The sequence below is a fragment of the Lichenostomus cassidix genome, chromosome 11 (assembly GCF_008360975.1).
Source record: "Lichenostomus cassidix isolate B80296 chromosome 11, HeHo_3.0, whole genome shotgun sequence".
In the NCBI taxonomy this organism is placed as follows: Eukaryota; Metazoa; Chordata; class Aves; order Passeriformes; family Meliphagidae; genus Lichenostomus; species Lichenostomus cassidix.
The window spans coordinates 12,364,695-12,384,528 of NC_139492.1; the positions used below are offsets into that span (position 1 = coordinate 12,364,695).

General features: G+C 39.4%; 1 protein-coding gene across 4 annotated transcripts in view; it reads right to left on the reverse strand.

Annotated features, from left to right (window-relative positions):
* Positions 1–19,834, reverse strand: part of ADCY7 (adenylate cyclase 7) — a 59,659-nt gene that overhangs the window by 38,072 nt on the left and 1,753 nt on the right. The window contains exons 1-2 of one of the 4 annotated variants that reach the window (XM_085071899.1): positions 14,865–14,919; positions 3,549–3,701 (exon numbers count right to left, since the gene is read on the reverse strand). The exons of 1 other annotated variant lie outside the window; for it this stretch is intronic. The gene's annotated coding sequence lies outside the window, so the exon portion shown is untranslated. Of the gene's footprint in view, positions 1–3,548; positions 3,702–8,801; positions 8,898–14,864; positions 14,920–19,834 lie in introns of those variants that run through there. 2 more of the 4 variants (XM_085071898.1, XM_085071897.1) reach the window with 2 other exon arrangements.

A 19,834-nucleotide genomic window follows, 5' to 3' on the forward strand; every position in this document is an offset into this window, starting at 1 on the left:
AGATGTGAAATAACAGAGGCTGTGGTTTCCTAAGCAGCTGAGTCCAACAGGCAGCTCTGCCCAGCAGAAGGAGAAGGTCTCACCCCTTCAGACTCCTGTCCTGTACCAGGTGCCTGCACCCAGCTCCTGCTGGGCTCTGCAGAGCCCATTCACCTAACACAGCAACAAAAAGCCAGTTTTGGCAGGGCACTTCTCTGTCAGGGTGGGGAACTGCAGCAGAGGTGTAGACGAGCTCCGGAGTTGGCCCAGCGTTTGGAAAGGAAAAGCAAAGCCCAAGTAGGAAATCTAGAGCAGCAATGAGCTCTTAAACTGACTCATCACTTCTCACAGGTGCACAGCTTCAGAAAAAGAATATCAAGTGTACCACTGCAAAAGCTGGGGGCAGGGGGAGGGTGTTTGTTGCTCATTCTTAAATACCACTATTATTACAGGATATGCTTTGACAAAAGAGATTACAGTCACAGAAAGAAATCTCTGTGCTACTGGTCCAGGTACGACAGAAAATGGTGACAGAATAGGGTTCAGAAAACTGATTGGTAATTTAAAACAAGCTCACAAACTAAGTCAGTAAAAAAAGAAAGAAGAGTCCATATAACCAGACTGATGCAACTGAACTACGTGGGAGAGTTTACTACTCTTCTAAGGTACTTTTTTATTGTGAAAACACATAATGGTTCAACCAACAAATCTATTAAGCCTTATAATTAAGTGCTGGGTCTGGCTCAGCAGGGCGGGGAAGAAAGCAGTCCTTTTATAATACTGGTTTTCATAAGCAGCAAACTCCAGGGTGTAAAAAGCCACATCACACCAGAAGGGATTTGAGCTGTGCTTTGCATCTTTCAAAACCAAGGTGTGTGATTATTTCTTGACTTCCTGACCCCCTGTCATATCTTACAGATAGATTTTCTGCCTTTAGCTGATTTAAAATTGAATTTACCACTGCAAAAGTCAATATTCCTCTTACACTTTCAGTTTTCAGACCTATTTAAAATTCATGTCTTTGAACACAGTGTCCTCAGAAGCCAGGACAGCTTTTCGCTGTGTAATTTCAGCTTAATTATATCAAAAGCAGAGTGCTTGTGCAGTTATTGAAAGTACTAAACCCTGCAATATTGAGCTATATAAACTGCAGAAAAAACCCTGAAACTAGAACATTAAATTTCAACACTAAGACAGGAATAGGGAAAGAGCCTCTGTGTGTGTAAGCTCCAACAATTTTATGAGAATATACCTGATTTTCACAGAAATTAAAACTCCTGACATTTTCGGATCTGTTTTTTAAGGAAAAAGAAAAAAGTATCACACTAGGTGATACTCAGCCTTTATTGAAATCAGAATTACAGGTTACAGAATTACAGGAAATAGCAAACAAAATAGCTCAGGCTGACAAGTTTTGTAAAGTCAATATAATTAATTACATCTAGAATGAAATCTCTGTCACTTGTATTGCAATATTTTGAATATGCCAATTAATCTATTTATCTATTATGCCTATTAATCTATTAAGTGAAATAATCTATTTCACTAAAGCAGTCAAAAAGCACAGATGTGACAGAGCCAGAGTGCTAGGGTGTAACTAGATACTTCTATGACTAGATACAGCTACAGATTTGCAAAAAGTAAAAAAAATTAAAAATTAAAAAAAACGATCCCCGTGAACAAGAGTGTAATGGGCATCACACATGGCTCATTTTTTTTCCTGTCTCACACAGTTATTTAAGGGGAATGTACAGTTCAACCTAGAAATAAGTCTTTCCCACCTCTAGGGTAAATAGTGTATTTGTACAGAGCAGGTGCAATGATAATATGGCACAGGACAAGGCAGGAAGAAGATAAAACCTGCCCTGAGTAAGATAAGAAATCACTTCCTATTTCAGTTGAGTCCATCTAAAACCAGTAAAACAGAGAAAGAGGCTCCTCGCTCTCCCACCTGCAATACTCCCACCCCACTGAAGGGAAGAGAAATACAACCTGGCATCTGAAGTTCAACCAACGCATTGACATCAACAACTTCAGTTTCCTTGACTTTTTTTTGTCCCAGTCTATAATTTTTGCAGAGCCAAGTATTTTTTTTTTATGATTTTGCCAGACATGGTTGTTTCTAGCTGAATTTCTGCTTACTCAGCTCTTCCTGAAGCAGTCTCACTTTGGAAATAAAACTCAGCCCAAGGCCAAGAGATGCACACAGAAAGAACATGATTGTGTGTGAGTACATGGTGCAGTGCACTGCAGGGTGCTAGTGCACCACAAATATTTTTGTTAACGTATAAAATGCCCTTTATGAAAGCCAAGCCTTCATACTATTTATGAAACAAGGGAGAAGGTAAGAGGACAGATTAAATCCAATCCCCTCTTTATTTAATGACTAGTATTTCAAGAATAAGTCCTATCAAATACCTGCTTTAAAAATCTTATTCTCTATACTAGTGATTACAGGGAAATTTTAATGTTCCCCAAACTTAACCATGCAACATTTGTTACACCACCACATCCGTACTTCACAGCCAAAAAATATAAAACTAACACTTGCAATAAGGAAGTTCCCTCCCTTGGAGGTTAAATATTAAAAACACCACCAAGGAGACAGACATCTCTGATGGAAGCATTGTTTCTAGAGTCATACCCTACCTCAGGACACAAGGTTGTCAAACCCTCACAATTCTTTTTTAAAAGTTTTCCAAAATGTAATACCAGGTTTAGGAAAGGTCCTTTGTGGAGTAATTCTGAAATAAAACAATAAAGGACGGCAAACCACAGAAATCTTCTATTTTCAGTCTCACTTGATAGCAGCACACACTGGAAAACTGTCAGGAGTTGTGTACGTATTTTTCATTGATCCAGACGAAGGGTCACAGGAGCCAAACATGCAAGAGTGCCTGGGTAAGCTCCTTTGGATCACAAACAGGGAGTGAGAGCTTTCCAGTGACAACCAACATGCCTCATAGACATTTTTTTTCCCCACAGTAAATTTAGATTGTCTACTTATCTTTCATCTTACCATTTTCAAAGCCTTGTTTGACAGCCAGCCCTGTAAAACTGTTCCCAGCTCCAACAGGCCACTGGAAACGTGCACTATGCAAAGCACTGAATCACCAGGGGAAACATGGAAATCTCACCTGGCACAACTAAAGCAAAGCAGACACTTTGAAATTCTCCTGAAGCAGCTTCATCCTTTGGATTTGCTGATACTAAGGCCAGTTAACAAGTATTAAAGCAGAACTAGTTGATTCCAAAGCTGAAATAATACCACAGACACAGCAAATCTTCAGGATGTGGCAAAAGTCACTTCTCAAAAAGGCTATGCTGTTACTGCCTCAGAGCAGTGTGAAGTCCACAGAAGGACCTTCCAAACTAATGAAGCACCACTAACAGCCAAGAGAAGGTGACAGTGCTCAGCACCCAGCCAGGGCTGGGCATGAAACCCTCACAGCAGCACTGACAAGGCAATTTTTACCTGGACTGCAATGCTGAGCTGTGCTTGGCAGATTACTCCAGGCTTGTATTTACTGGAACCACTGATAAGAAATACATGCTTGTTGTTTGCTTACCATTACAGGCCACAGGATTCAATGGCAAAAGCTGTATTTCTCCACTCCACCACGGTCTGTCTGGGCATTTTGAAATTCCTGCAGGAGAGTGAGTGCAGCCCACTCAGGTATAATCCTTGACACTAAATCTTTTCATGTATGACACACAAGAACCTGCAACAAGACAGGGTATCTTTACTCCAAGGACCACTGTAGGCATTAACAATGCTTTATTTCTTCCCCTCCTACTTCAAGGAAGAAAAATCTACTCAATCTCCATCATACGTATTATGAGCCTTTACGCAGACAATCAGTAGAAGAAAAAGTACTTAACTATATTGTAACATGCTGCCGCATGAATATAACTTGATTGAAACACTTAATCATAGATGGAAATGTCTGAGAAGAAGGCTCAAGACTGATGAGAGGCATCATCTCTATGCTAACTAATCCCAGTGCTTTTCAAGCAAGGCCGGCATGACAGCCAAGAGCACTCTGCTAAAAATAAGAATGCTTTACTAAATTTTATAGCATTATTGATAATGAAAGCCCTAAGTTTTTCCATAAGTTTTGTTACACACAAGATCAAATATCAGCAATTATTAAAAAAAAGAAAAAAACCCACCCCTCTAAAGTAGGGTAACTTAAATTAAAAAATATATAATTCAAAACAACTTAAAATATTGCAGATCAGGAAATATAATAATATGGCAGGAAAACAGCTGGGAAAAAAAACCAAAACCACACCAACAAAACATTCTCTCCGTGGACCTTGTAACTCCAGAGCTATTTTATCACAAGAATTAAAGTAAATCTATTGTAATTTTCTGTTAATCTTTTGCCAAAATATACAAACTACTTGAACCACCATTCAAAATAGGCATGCCACTGTGTCACAATAGGTTTAATGCCCAGCTCATACATAAGCCCTGGGACAACTGTTACCATGTTCCATTAGATTTTGCCCAGGAGTTAGCTGTACCTAGCCAAGCCTCATATGCATCAGCATTCATAAAATTTGGGTGAAAAAAGATTCTTATGAAAAAGGTCAAAAACCTGACAAAGGCTTTTGGTAGCCTTGGAGAGAGATGAGAGGAAAAACCACAAGATAACTCAGAGAGTTCATCTGAAAAGGCAGATACAAATCTGCTGTGTCTGTGCATGCATAAAAGCAGATAAAAATAAGACTTTGTTAAAGCTGTTACATGTTCAATTTGGAATGCCTAAATAAGCTGCTACTTTACCTTCACTGTATTACGTATTCAGTATAAGGATGTGTCTGATTATCACGAGAGATACCTCACGTTCCTTTGAAATGGACCAGTGTCATCAGGAGAGCTGCACACGAGGAGGATGCTGAATAGTTAGAGCGTCCCAGAAACATCAAAATGCCTCTTAGAAAAATAAAGTGTGACAGTTTTTAAAAACCGTCCCATGTTTATGAAGGTGCTTATTTGTGCACACCTTAAAGGAGCTTATTATATCACAGCTTAGAGAACTGCAATGCAATTTAGAGAATTAATGTAAGGACTATACCTAGTTGACAAAGTTTCACTGACTTTTAAGGTTTGGGGTTTTTTTATTTTTAAAAGCTGCACCTATAAACATAATTTTGTCCACAGCCCTCAATAAAGAGTTGTATGCAAGATTCCCTTTAGTTACAGAGGGATCAAGGTGCTGCTCCCTAGAAGTGCCCTCGGGATCAGGTCCTGGGAACAGTACACTTCCTGTTCTACAGACCTTAAGGTAATGCACAGGAGAAATACTTCACATCATAATGTAAAGGGAAGAGAGTTAAAACAGAACAAGATTCCCTCTGTATTTGTAACTGAAGTTCCTGAGAGGCACAGAGAGCAGGCAGCTGATAAGCAGCAAGTTTCCAGCAGTAAAGTGATACACAGAGAACTTGGGGCCAATTTTTGATCGGCAAGACAGACAAGGCTCTCTGCATTCAGCACTAACCACAGGCGCCTATTTCCGTAGCAACAGCCTGTGGGGCACTTTCATTCTGACTGAAGAACATTTAACCAGTTACATTATGAGCCCTGCACCTTGCTGCTACAGCAGCAGCTGCTTTTCACACCTCCCAAATTGTTACTTGGGTGGTATTGAGCTGCTGGATCAATGCTGCACCTGCAGCACAGATTTGCTTTATCAAGTTTTGGTTGCTTGGGGGTTTTTTTTTGTTTGTTTTTTAAACTATCTGAACTTTATCAAGATAAAACTGGTCAAAAGTGGGAAAAAAAACTATTAAAAAAAAAGGTAACTTAGTTACTTAGTAACACCTCTATTATTTTCCAGATGTTTTCTTTGTTTTGAGTTTGGCGTATTAGAGCACAAAGCAGTACAAGACAACCGTTCTCGATTAATTTTAGGGACACTTAATTACCTTGAATAAAGACAAAATTTCCCATAAAAATTCCAGAAATTAAGGATAGATTATTTTTGTATTATGAAATCCCAGATCTACCCTATTTCACCCGGTTTAACACTTGTTAAGAGCAAAATTGGTTGTTGCATCCCAGTTTTATTCAAGACATTCACCAGCATATTTAATAAACTGAATTTCACTGTGGTTATAGAAATCATACAGAGTGTAACCAAATATTAATTTGTTTGATTCTTTAAAAAAAAAAAAAAAGAAAAAAGAGAGGAAAAAAAAGCAGCCCACTCACTTTTTTCTTTTGGTCCAGTTAGGAGATATACTTTCTACTCCCACCATTAACTTTTTTTTAATATAAATAGAAATTATTAACGATAACAGCTTTGACTACTATTTCAAAACGTGTTCACAGTATCTTTGCTCAGACTTTTTAACTATTCAGTGGACATCTCCACAAACCCCTGTAAAGACACTTCAGTGTGCACTTGGTGCACTACAGTGCACCAAGGGTTTCTGGTTATCTACCTAGTTTATTTTTCAACTTAGGTGTATAAAGTTGCCACAAGACTCAAGGTTTACCCCGCTAGAAGGCATAGCAGCAACACTAACTCTGCTGGAGCCCTAATTTGAATGTTCATCCTATCCACAGTTGTAGAAACATCTTGACTTAGTGGAAACTAATCACATTTACACTGTGAAGTTAAATATTTTGCAGCAAATCTCTTTTATAATTTTTTAACTACTTCACTAATAATTATCCTGCACTGAAATACTGACATTCATTTGATGTATTGTTGGGCAAAATAGTAGTATTTAATCAATGCAGAAACTATTTCAGAATGTGGGAAGTCTGAAGTAAGAACCCACATGCAGAGTCAATTTTAAAAGTACTGCTAAGAAGGTGTTCAAGTGCTTTAGGTACAGTATTTCTTGCTCTGACAGGTCAGAGTAGCACCTCAGGAGTAGATATGGGGAGAGAATCCAGACTTGGCAGTTCACTGGTGAAATCTTCCCTGGCAGATCAGGGAGCTCCTGCAGAAGCACAGATCACCCATTCAATCAGTGTCAGCTATACAAAATCCTAATTACTCCTAACTTTAACTGAAGTTGTTCAGCACAGTTTAAGAGCAGGCCTGAGAGCCAACTGTTGCCAAAAGCCCAAGAACATTATTTCAATAACCACATCCTGTGGTTAAAGCACAATAAATTCCAGAGTTATTTTCCTCTACTGTAATCCCTTATTTCCATCTTGTACACATACAAATTCTCAAAACCTCCTGAAGCCCTTAGCCCCTTTATGAGAAGGACAAGTCGTGTTTAAAGCAAAGAACGCAAAGCCATTTTCTAACTTTTGGCCCTCCTATGGATTTTCTGCTGACTGGCTCTAAGTGTGTGGTATCCCCCTTCTTCTCTCCTAAAGACCTGACCTAATACCAACATCCATCCACAAGAAGTTGCCAACAAAATAAATGAATACTCAGAAGACATTTTAGGAATACACTAGTGCCAAGCTTATAAGACACAAATAATTTTGGACTATAACAATTAATAACAGTAAACATCTTTGTTGGCACTTAAACCTTTTGCTGGACTTTACCCTCATACTTCCAGAAACTGATATAATTCCTGGAGGAGAACGTCTGTTCAGCTGTGGCAGGAAGCACAATGCTTTAAATATCACATAAAATAATAATTAAGTTATTGTGTAGTAGCATTATATTTTCAAAAATAAATATATAATTAGATAAGAATGCATGATGTTAAGGATAGCAGAATGCCCATTCTTCAGCTCCCACTGACAGACATAGTGGTTACAAAAACAACACAGCAAATCAGTGCTGTAAATTCACTTCCAGAAACGAGTGGGGATCTTTCATTCAACACCAGTTTTTCAAATGAAATCAGCATCTCTGAGCAATGGCGTGACAGAACAAGGGGTGGAATCACAAAGTTCCTTTCATTCCTTTCACGTGGCTGTAAAGTCACCACTGTTTTTGAGGTACAGCTCAAGCTGGCACATGCACCATTGCCACCTCATTGCTAAGGTCCAGCTCCCTGCCCAACAGCAAACCTGCTGGAATGGGGCAAGGGTGCACGTGTGGGATGGGAAGTGCCAGGGACATGCCCAACTACAAACACCTACAGCAGCCAGTACACGTTTATTCATAAATCACCATCCTCCCTACACACAGAGTTTAAATCCGGTTCATGAATGGAAACCCAGAGAGGAAGTTTTGCTGTTCATTTTATAGAACTAAACCCACAGGTCCTGGCTATGGCTCTGCAATAGGGGCGTCTCCAGTAATATTTGCTCAACAAGCTTCTCCTCCTCTTCCCGCTTCCTCCCCACCACTTACTCCTACCTTGTTGCCACACCATTCTTTCAGTATGTACATGTCACTGTTTCTAGGACTACATGCAGTCAGATCAACTCAAAAATAACCATTTGTCTCTCCTAGGTTTTGTTTCTTTTCGCCCAGGAGGCAGTCAGGGTCAGTGATTCTGTGCAGCAGCTTCAGGGGCAGCTCAGCCAGCACAGCTGAGAGCAGTTGGCTGCAGAACAACGAGGTGACAGCAGGAATGTGCTACTTAACCTTAAAATGCTGCTGCAGCTGTCATAAGGAGGAACTGTGCTACCACATGTGCCCCAAGATGAGGAACAGCTCCAAGAGTGCTAGGAAGGAACCAGGAAAAGAAGAGATCAGCTTCTCAGGGGCAAACAGACCTCTCATGCTGTTAGTACCAAGCAAGTAGTCAGGGTAGTCTGAAATTCTCTATTTGAACATATGACAAAAGCCAAGTTGAGTTATGCACAGTCCATGGCCTGCAGGAAATATTCAAGACTGGAAAGAACAGGGACAGATGAATACATGCAAGCAGGGCAGACTCACCCCAGTCAGATTGGCTCACCCCACCTCTGAGAACGAGGAGATCCAAGATGCTTTCCCAGAGCGGGACAGAGAGCTGTAATTGCATCATTTTTCTAGATGAGCAGTGTCAACGATTCAGGCTCTGAGTCAGGGCTGAGCCAGTCAATGCCCTGCGGTGGTCCCTGGGGCACAGTGCTATTAGAAGTGATGACTTTCACAACAGGCTGCTGAGCAGGATCCAAACAGAAATACACTTATTAAAGAAAGAAGAACTGCTACTTTATTTTTCAGTCAGCGCAAGAACACACTGCCAGTACTTTGGGCAACTTCCAGCAGCCAAATTACTGTTAATGTCCAGAACACTTTCCACTTTTGTCTGGGAGCTTCCAAGATGAGTAAATAAGACCTCATGTACTCTTATTTCTATCAACATTTCACAGAAAGAAAAAGCCAGAAATAAATCAGACTTGCTAGAATCACCCTGTGAGCACTACTCACATCTTTTGACTGCCAGGTTTATGCTTCCACCACTAAATCACACTTCAAGTTTGCTGCCTAAAAAATGCAGCAATTTTATGTGGAGAAAAAAAAAAAAAAAGGTGCTCTTCCAACTTAGAATTTTTGCATGGCAAGATATACACCAAAAGGATCTGTATCCAAGAGCAGGAAATAGGGGAGGAATAATTAAGGGACTTTTCAGATTAAAAGGACTATTATTTGAAAAGTTTAGCTCACTTTTTTAGGCAGAAGGGAGTTAAGCACACAAACTGGAGGAAAAAATCAATAATTTGTGACCAATTTGCAGCTTCTAGAATTTTATTGCAGCTTCTAGTTTTTTATCTTACACACCTTCCAGAGGTCAATCTCCAAACCAAGTATTTTTGCACTTGATTACCAGTTTCAAAAGATATATAAGTTCCCAGTGAGAAAGAAACAGAAAAAGCCAAACATTTGCATTTGTAGAGTGTTTCTGATGTAACACAATCTGCAAATATTTACAAATCCAAACCCCACACATTAACACTTCACTCATTTTTGTTGGTTTTAAATTAATTTTAACAAATGAAGCAGAAACCACTGAAATACCACAAAATGCACAGTATGACAAACCTTGTATCCGTATCTGTCACTTCAGATATGAAGTGAGACAGCCCACTTCATCCAGGAGCTAACATCCAAGTGTTTCAGGGCAAGGGAAAACATAAGCCAAATGCAATTCTTCAGTGACTTTAACTGGGCATAAAACAGGCAAATCTACATTTTTAGGTACTCTATGCATTACACACAGACATAAAAATGCTGTAACATTTATTTAAATCTTAAAACAATGGTTTACACCCAAAGTTTTACTACTTTATTACCAGGCTAAGCCTAAGCACACAGACCTACAACAAGCAAGAAATGTGGAAGGGGAGGAATAAAATGTAAGCGAAAATGTCTGGTATGTATTTTTGTTACAAAATTCTATTCCACTCAAAATGACTGTTAGCAATTACTGTATTCAGGCACATATATGTTGGGCTATACCACTAATTTCTTCACTGTCTATTTATTAAATGCACCTATAAGCATATACAAGCACAAAGAAACCCCAGATGATAAGTTAAAATTAATTATAAGCAGTCAAAACTTAGGTCTCAAAACACTCTAGTCACTCCACAGCGTTTTTACAAAAACACACTGAATGTGTTCAGTGACAAGCACAGGAAAAGACTTCCTATATCTTTCACACAATCTTCCAGCTTTAGGTGGAGTTTAAAAAAAGGTGTGTGGGGGAGAGAGCAGATCTGCAAGAAAGGTACAAAAGTTCAAGTGACGTTCAAAGAAAACCAGTCGGGTAAAAGAAAAAAAGTATCCCATTGGGAAACATATTGTACACTGTCAGTAGCAGATGTCAAGTACAAATTAAGACACCATTAAGACAAGTTTTTATATTTAGAAACTAGCTAGTGTCTAAATGTGACGAACATGGAAACCAACAATCACTGAACTCTCCACCCAAACCACTGATTTATGAAATACTTATTTCCTAGACAGGATGACACACAAAAGAAGTAAAATAAAATAAAATCAAAGCTGCAAATCAAGTATCCCAAATATAAGAGAGATTTTACATGTACTGTGAATACTATATGTCCACTTTATCAACATCACAACTAAAAATAAATCTGTACTGTGAACATCAAGCAAGGACTCGAACCATCCATGATTAACAAAACTTAAGATTTTACATTAAAATATATTCATGACATCAAATATAATACGTAATACATCAGTTCTTTTAAGTGGTGAATTTCATCAGTTTCCCTTAACATTTCCTCCTTTGTCTGAGATGCATCTGGACGTTAGCACAAAACCATGTTTCTTTCCCCAGGGAGTCTGATACGGCCCTGTGCTAGTGACTTCCCCAGAGCCGACACAGACCGGGACACAAGTGGGATGCTCCCCCTTGCAGCCAGGGAGCAGCACTCGGCTCCTCCCCGAGCTCTTGAGTGATTCTCCCAGTTTGCCCTGGTTTTATCACCCTACAGAAAGGATCAAGAGGAGGTCAGTCTAAGGAACAGGGATGATTCAGTGAATGACGCATCAAGGAACTCAGACTGCGGGTCAAGAAATCCCAAAGAAGAAAAGGCATATTCTCATTCTGGCAGAAGTCAAACAAAAGAAAAGCCAGGAAGCTCATCAATTAAAGCAGATATTTGTGTCAGTACTCTGACTCTGAGCAGGCAGTATGTCTGGTTCTGGCCAGAAATCAGTCTCTTGCACAAACAAGCTGCAGTACAAACCCAAGGTAACTGCACCAATACAGAACCCTATGGCACATTCCAGAAACATAGCACATAATCTTTGCCATATATTCTTTCAATTAGTATGCTTGAAATTATTGGGTAATATATGTAAAAAAACTAAAGGTCCAAAGAAAGTGTTTAAAGGTTTGCTGACTTCTCCATTAAGACAGGAAGGAAGTTATAAGAATATTTAAGCCCGCTGACACAGCATTAGAGTTTTATCAGAATATTAATGTTAGCAGACATTGTTAGTGCTCAATCACAACATTTTGTTTTAAACAAAGCTTTTAGCATTCGACTACAGAGAAAAACTCACCTTCAGCCAAAAGGAGATAAAATTTCATAAGACAAGTAAGAAATCAGCTTACAGTTCTGAAAGGCTTTTTTCTTTTTGTAAACAATTCACAACCCAAAGCTGTGTTCAGCAATACTGCAAGGAGGGTGCAATAACCCCATTGTCACTACCAGGTTTTAAAAAAAGGCCTGGCTTTTTTAAAAAGAAAAAGAGCAGGTGAATAAAACTCACTGTTGCCGATCTTCCCTATGCTGTTTGCTATACAGCAAAACAGAAAAGAATTAAAAATTAATGAATAGTTTTTGGGAATACAACCAATCATCCCAAGGAGATTAGAACTAGAGAAAACTACATCTTGATATCATTCTGACTCAGGTTTTACTTCCAATCAAAAGACACACAATACCGCTTGTGTGCTATAAATGGTCCGTCCAAATTATCAAATTATCCAGATTTTAAAGATTTTTTTTAAAGGCTACCATGGCAAAGAAAACTACGTACCCAGTTACACAAACAAATTATCAGTAGATCAATTAAAACATGAGGATTAATAGCATGAAAAGTTTCCCATAGTAACTGCCAATGTACAAACTCACAGCCTCCTGTAAAGAAAAGCAGAATAATTTGTCTCACATTTACCTTATGTTGGATAATATACACAGGTAATAACTAAGGCATTTTAACTTGCTCTGTGACAACATTTTGTGCAGCCACCCTCTAAGGTTGTTGTCTAAAAATTAGTGTGGCCACAATTACCATGTTGTAAGAATATACATTTATGTTAGAAGATATTTGTGCAGCCTGACTGGGGGAGGTGAGGAAACTGCTACCACAGGCAGCTCTGCTCTGTAATCACAAATTCCTCATGGCTGTCACAGGAGCCTACGCATATCTGAAGTTTGCCTGGTCATTACTCTTTAAACATAACTCCTTCATTTGACAAGAGGAGCACAGAAAGGGCTGGTCGGATGGCATTGCACTGAGGAGGGAGCAGCACTCAGCCTCCTCTGCTGAACAAGACACCAACAAAGACCATCCATAATCACCTGGCTGTTCCCTAGCAGAACAGGTGCATACAAAAACCAGTTTTTCAGGTCTGAACTCAAATTGTGTGGTAACCATGCAACAGACCACCCAAGGGTCTGAGACTGGCCAGGGGGTCACACAGCAGCAGAGGGAACCGGAATCAAAGTCTTGGATCCTTCTCATGGAGAGAAGAAAAGCCTGTGCTGGGGGTGTCAAGTACAGGAAAAAGGACATGGGAACCCTGGGAAGCACTAACCAAATCCTAAAGAACAGAGAGGCAACACTCAGAACCCTGAGATGCTTAAAGCACTTGCATATGGGTTGGACACAAATACAGCTGACTGTTATCCTGCAAAGAAGGCATGAATCAGGGTGATACAGTCACTAACTTGCACACAAAAAGAGAACTGATTAAAATTCAACCACGAGGCTGGAAAGAGTGATGGAGTTGCTCCCCACTCAGAGTTCACATGCTTCCCCTGCCCACTGCCAGGCCACTGCTCTGACAGCATGGTTCAGGTCACTGCAATTAAAAAGTTCTTCTGGACAAATTAATTTCCAGTGTGTTAGGCAGCTGCCTTCAGAAGTGCTTTTAAAATACACCAGGTTTCCAGAAGACATACACTGCCTTCCACCTTCTGGTACCTCCAGAATCCCCCCTTCATCAATGGCACTGACTCTGGATCAGGGCAAGTTCTTCCCAGTTCCACTGCAGTATCATTATGCAATAATAATACAATATAATCAGGTCTCCTCTGCCTGCAACCAATCGCATTTCTGTGAGGGCATGCACAGTCAAAGAAATCCTTCCTCCGCCCCCTGATCTCACTTTTTTTCCCTCTTGAAAACCCTTCAGTTTCTAATGAGAATATTTTTATAGCATGTAAAAACTGCACCAACTGATTCATGGCTTTCTGATTCCCAGAGTTCCCATACTTTCTACAACCAACACTCCCCAAACTTATCAGCAAGTAGTAAGTTTGGTTGTTTGGGGTTTTTTTGGCAAGTGCTTCTTAAAAAATTGTCTGTTTGTAAATGCACAAGCCCAAAGAATGATGCCTGGGATATTGATACACAAATGCGATAAAGCTGCCATGCAGAAAGATAAAAAGAAAGAAGCAGAGTATTTTGGATTCTGCGGCATTCCAGAACTGGCACTTTAGTTGGTTTTCTTTCTTATACCAATAGATGTCTATGTATCTTTATAGATACATATTTTTAATGGCAGCAGAGAACTCCAAGAAAAGCCTAACCATTACCAAACAATGTTGTTTAAAACAAGTACAGGAGAATGTATTTCCAAATACAGCTGCCTGCATAGAAGTAGGACAGAAATTAGTTCAACATGTAAAACAAGTGTTTAATGCGGCTCTGATAAACCAGTTTAGCTACAACTACATCCAAAATCCCTGTGTAAACATGCTTGATAAATGGTTACGGAATGCAGTCAATATAAGAAAAAAGAAACTCTTATTTCTTGCCTAAATCTGACCAGAATCTTGAAAAGCAAAACTTCCCCCTTTATTCTCTCAATATAAGATTCATTAACTGAAATTTAATCTTCTTTATCTAACAAGATCATTAAATAATTGGTCTGCACCTGACCAGAAGCAATTAACACCTACATGTAGTTCTGCTCAGACTGACAACTTGTGTCACTGAATCATGTTCTACAACTCCACAGGTGAGCTCTGAACATGCCAGCAATCAACACATCAGCTCACTGGGGAAAATAAAACAGCCTGTGTGGAATTTTGCTTTTTGTGACACTGTAAAAACTGCATTAAACTGTTTTTACAAAGTAACTACACTGGCTTTTTCCGATTTCTTTGAAAGCAAAACATGGTGTTTGTACTGTTATCAGTGCTCACTTTTCCAGAGCAACCCCTAGCTTTGATTCCCTTCCAGTGTGAATTTTGTGTTATTATCTTCTATGAAATAACACTGCACAGTCTTAAACAAAAGACAACATACCTCAACTGTTGCTGTAGTGCTGCAAAGCATCTTCTGCCTTATTTTAAAAGTGCAGCATCCTGAGGGGAAAGGGAGTGGGGGGGCTTGTAATTGTTACAATTAGCATTCTAAAAAGGAAAAGTAAAAACTACTGAAATCAAAACAGGATACTCGTCAGGAACTTGTAAAAAAAATATAGGTGACTTTTAAAAAGTACTATAGTGAAATATTTTAACATTCATTTCCTGCTGTACAAGTAAAACAGAGGAACAGAACTCACTCTTAAGAAACACTGAAATTGGGATAACAATTCAACTAGAAATACCTCCAACCAAAACACAGTCCAGGCCACTTTTCCAGCATGTTTCCAGAAGTACAACTTACTTGGATAACTAGGAACCCAATTCTACAGTACAGCCACCACTGATGAGGAGGGAACTGTTCTCGTCTGTCTCCCTAGAAGTTCAACAATACATTCTGGCCACTTCCTCTAGCCTGGTTGTTCTGTTCCTACAGAGGAAAAAAAAAACCATACTTAAAAAATGCTTTTCCTACGAAAAAAAATGTATTTTGTCCATTTAGCTGCATGAATCATCTCTGCAGCAGGTCAGATGAGCACCAGTGCTGACTTGAGGGCGGAGTGGAAGCACAGGGGCAGGAAGTGAGCAGAGCTGCTGGCTTTCAGTGACAGCTGCTCCTTGAGCCAGCTTAGCTACACCATAAAAATCTCAGCCTTCAGTGCATTTATTCCTGTCTTCATACTCAAAGTTATATATTTCTAGGGGAAAAAAAAAAAATCTTTTAATACCCAAACATCATTAGTCATTGTTACATAACAAGTGAGCAGAAAGGGATTTAAAGTTCCCAGGACATTCCCAAAAGAGGCTGTGTCCTCCTGTGCATACACAAGACTTTGCTGGGAAAAAAGAAAAATCATTAAATTCATCAACAAGGTGGATACCTCATAACAGAGCAAAACTGTGCCCAAAAACCCCAAAAGTCAATCTGCTCACAAGAATACAAAGTGACTGGTAGTTATGTCAAAAATGTATTTCAACCACAAAACCAAGTTCCTGATTACACTGTATTAGTAATGCCTACCAATATTTATCACATTTTTGTTATTCATATTAGTTTATTCAAATAGACATGTACCTCACAAATATATAAATGTTTGTTTCCTTGGCATTGAAATGAGTGCCATCTTCATGGCTGAAACTGCTGGCAAGGGAGGAGCAGAAGGTCAGGCACAGGGTGTCAGGAAATGAGAAAGTTCTGATAGTGGTACCCCAACTTCCTTTCAAACGAGAAAATTGAAACCAAAATTCCGTTCTGCTACTGAAACTTATTTTTCTGATTTATTCCCATATGTGCTGTTAGCAATAACAGGGAAAAAGACACTGACACACAGAAAAGCTCCATACAAAGTTCATCCTCTCTCAGCTTGACCCAATCTGGGTTTTTCCCCACAGCCTGACTAAGTCTGAGCTTGTTTGAGCAAGCAGGTCCTGCCTGAAATACCGCAACAGATGGGCTCAGGTTGACACGAGCCAGATGCTAAGACTATCTGGCATTTACATGATCAGGGCTTTATCGTCCATTTCCATTAATTTCAGCTGAGTTTGAATAAACCTCAGTGAGCTCAGTCTGTCCAAACACACCTTTGTGAGCTCCTTCCCAGCTGCACTCCTGACCCAGCCCTTCCATGTCATCCTGCTGGAATGCTTGTTCCCTCACCATTTTGGTTACTTGGATGGAAAAGCATATTCAAGTGAGAATTAGTCACTGCTAGGTGGTTTGATCATCAACTAGTTCTTTCAAAGAACCCCCAGTGTGAATGTATATTTTTATATAAATAAAGCAGAAAATGTCCCAGACTGGACATTAAGTAAATGTAAATACATAAGTCATGACTAAAACCCAGGCTATATTACAGATTAAGAGCATCTCACTAAAATATTTTATTCAACTCATTGAAATGCTAACTCATTATTATTAGTCATAACAAAAATTCATGGAGTGAAAAGTAACAAACTAAAACCAAAATTATACAGTCACAGGTAAACTATTTGTACATTTGTCTACCTGTAAAACACTACTATGTTGTCTCCTTCCTTGAAACAAAGCCCGCAGCCTCAAGAGCTGACAACTTTATCAAAGCCCTTTAAAGCATTTTTATATTGATTCTATTATGAGACTATGCTTGTGGCTTTATAACAAGCCATTTACAAGGCAGCATTATTTTAGAAAAAAAGAATTTACCAGTATTCTTGCTGAACATCTCAGAAAAATACATTCCATTTGCTGTGGGCTGAATGACAACTGGCATGTCAAACAGTACTTGTCTCTGCATCTCACAGGTGGGACAAAGCCCTGTCACTTCTCTTAAGTGATGCGAGACACTGGAGAATGAGCCTAAAAATTACCTCCTTTAATTATCTTTGCCAGCAGCAGCAACCTGAGCAGAGTGAACACACAGACACTGCCGTGAACACAGCACGTGAGGAGCATGGGGGCACTTGAGGGAGAAGTTGCCACAAACAGCTAGCTCTGCCCAAAGAAACTCATCACCTTTCTCTGATTCACGCCAGCTGCAGCCTTGGTAATCTTTGTTATTTCTGTTTCTAGCTAGAATGCATTATTTATTCACTTTAGTTTTGTGCCCAGAAACAGAAGTTAAACACACCCTGTTGGTTCCTTCTCTCTAATTACAGACCAGAAGCTACATTTAATGCTGAAAAGAGGATTACAGAACAGCTGTTAAGAGAGGAACATTTTTGCCATTAGCTGTGAAGGAAGCTCTTAGGAAAAGCGGTGTATACAGCCCTGCTGTGACAGGGGAGTCAGCTTTGACTTTGTTTCTTCTTTAAAGCACCAACACACCTGAAGCCTCTGAACTGCAGGGCCTGTGCTGTAAAAATCAAACCAGCAGCTTGGCTGCTACAGAGGAGTCGGTTTGTTTATTTTTTATAAAAGTGCTACTGAAAAAAGACTACACAAAACAAAGCTGTTTGAAGGGCACGTTTTGACACATGTCATAATTCCAAGGTACTGAGGTAAAGCAATGCCTTGGTTAGAAAAGGAACAACAGACCCAGGTTCTACTTAAATTCTGCTGTTTATCTTTGAGTAACTTAGACAAAACACTCCACCTTTTACACCTTAATTTTACTAACTCTGAAGAGGCAACATCCAGCAGTACCAACCTACACATGGTGTGCAGGAAGTATCATTACAGCATATTTGTGCTATTATATGTTATTATTAAACAAAGAAAAACACTTCCAAAGGAAAGATCCAATGTATGGTTTGCCCCCCTGCCTGCATATATGGACTGCCCTGCTGCTTAGCACCACAAGACAGAGCCTAGATCCTGTTTGAGGGCCTTAGGAAGATAGGATGGTGTCAGAGGTGAAAGACAGAGACAGTTTTTTAGAGTGATTTTCAAGTCTAGGGAGATAACAATGATAATGATTTTTATTATGAGATAAGAACATTTTAAAAGTCTTAGTTTTTTAAGACAGCATTTTTTCCCAGGTGAAAATGTTGTGGTTTTGTATGTAAGAGTAGGAGAAAATCCAAGATTGATGTCTTTACTGTTCTCAAAATGTAAAATATAAAACTTATTTTTTCAGCAAACACAAGACAGACTCTTCATGAAGTCTGCTGTAATGGCGTGAGGAAGAAGTTGCACTTCCTTATTGTAATACAAGGAGATCTAACTGCACAGTGCTTACAAACTATTTCACACTGTAACATCCTGTCAGTTTAGCAAATAAGCATCTTGGAACTTTGCAGTTGCTAGTTTAATAGGTTATCTCCCTCCGTATTCAGTCTTTGAAAGAACCAGTTAGCTCCTCAAATGGCACTTTAAAGAGACTGCACTTCACAATTTTAATATTGACTGGGGTTTTTTAGGGAAGAAAAGAGCAATCTTTGGCTCAAGCAGGTACCAGCTTCCATCTGAAAAGCCTCATTGCATTAAGGTCTGTAACTCTTTCGCAGTGCCCCTGAGTCTTTGGAGCTGCATGTGAGCTCAGCTGTTTCTCAGAGAGAGAGAAAGGACAGCACTGCCCTGACAGATCCAACCCTCAGCACAGCCCATTCCTGCCCCTACACACCTCAGCACCCAGGCTGCCTTCCCAGGATAATAAACTACTCCTTGATTTACACAAAACTGTGTCTCTAAATAGAAAAATCCCAAATTACTCTTGCCATACAGAAGCTCTGCAGATGCTTAGTGCAGTTTGACTACACTTTACATTAATCTGAAACAAATCCAGGTGGTCTGGATCCTTTCTCAAAGAGATGAAATATAGCTTCAACACAAACTGTAGGACTGAGGGAGCAATCACTAGGTGAAGTATTTCACCCTATGTCTTACAGCCTTAATAATAAGTTAAAATCAGAACAAGCAATTTTGATAAATTCTGAAATGTCAAACCCAAGTCAAAGGCTCAACACTAAGATTTCAATTTAGACATTTTATTGTAATTCCATGGGGAATACTGTATTTTTCTTATTTTTTAATCTAAGAGCAATTACACAAACACCCACTTTAACAGAAAACAGTGATCATCATCTCCAGGCTTACACCTTAAACTAATTAGCTCTCAACCAGCACCTGCTCTTTCACTTAGCACAAGCCAGGAGAACATAAATACCCTCATACATTAGAGAATGGAGTCTCTCCCTTGTTTACTCTTAATGGTGTCGACATTAGCTTCATTAAGAAAAATTTAAGAAGTTTAATGGCGGCTTTATAAGAACCCCCAATGACCTTAATTGCTGTTACTAATGGCTTCTGGGAGCAAAAATGACATGCTATAATGGCCATTAGAAATCTGTACTGGCCTACTGTTTTCAGATGGGTATTCCACCTTCCCCTCAGTTTCTGTTCCACATCTCTGGACAGGGGGAAACTGCCAAGGTGTAGGGACTTTGGCAAATACTGGCTGCAATGTCACCCACTGCAATGAAAACTTTTTTCAG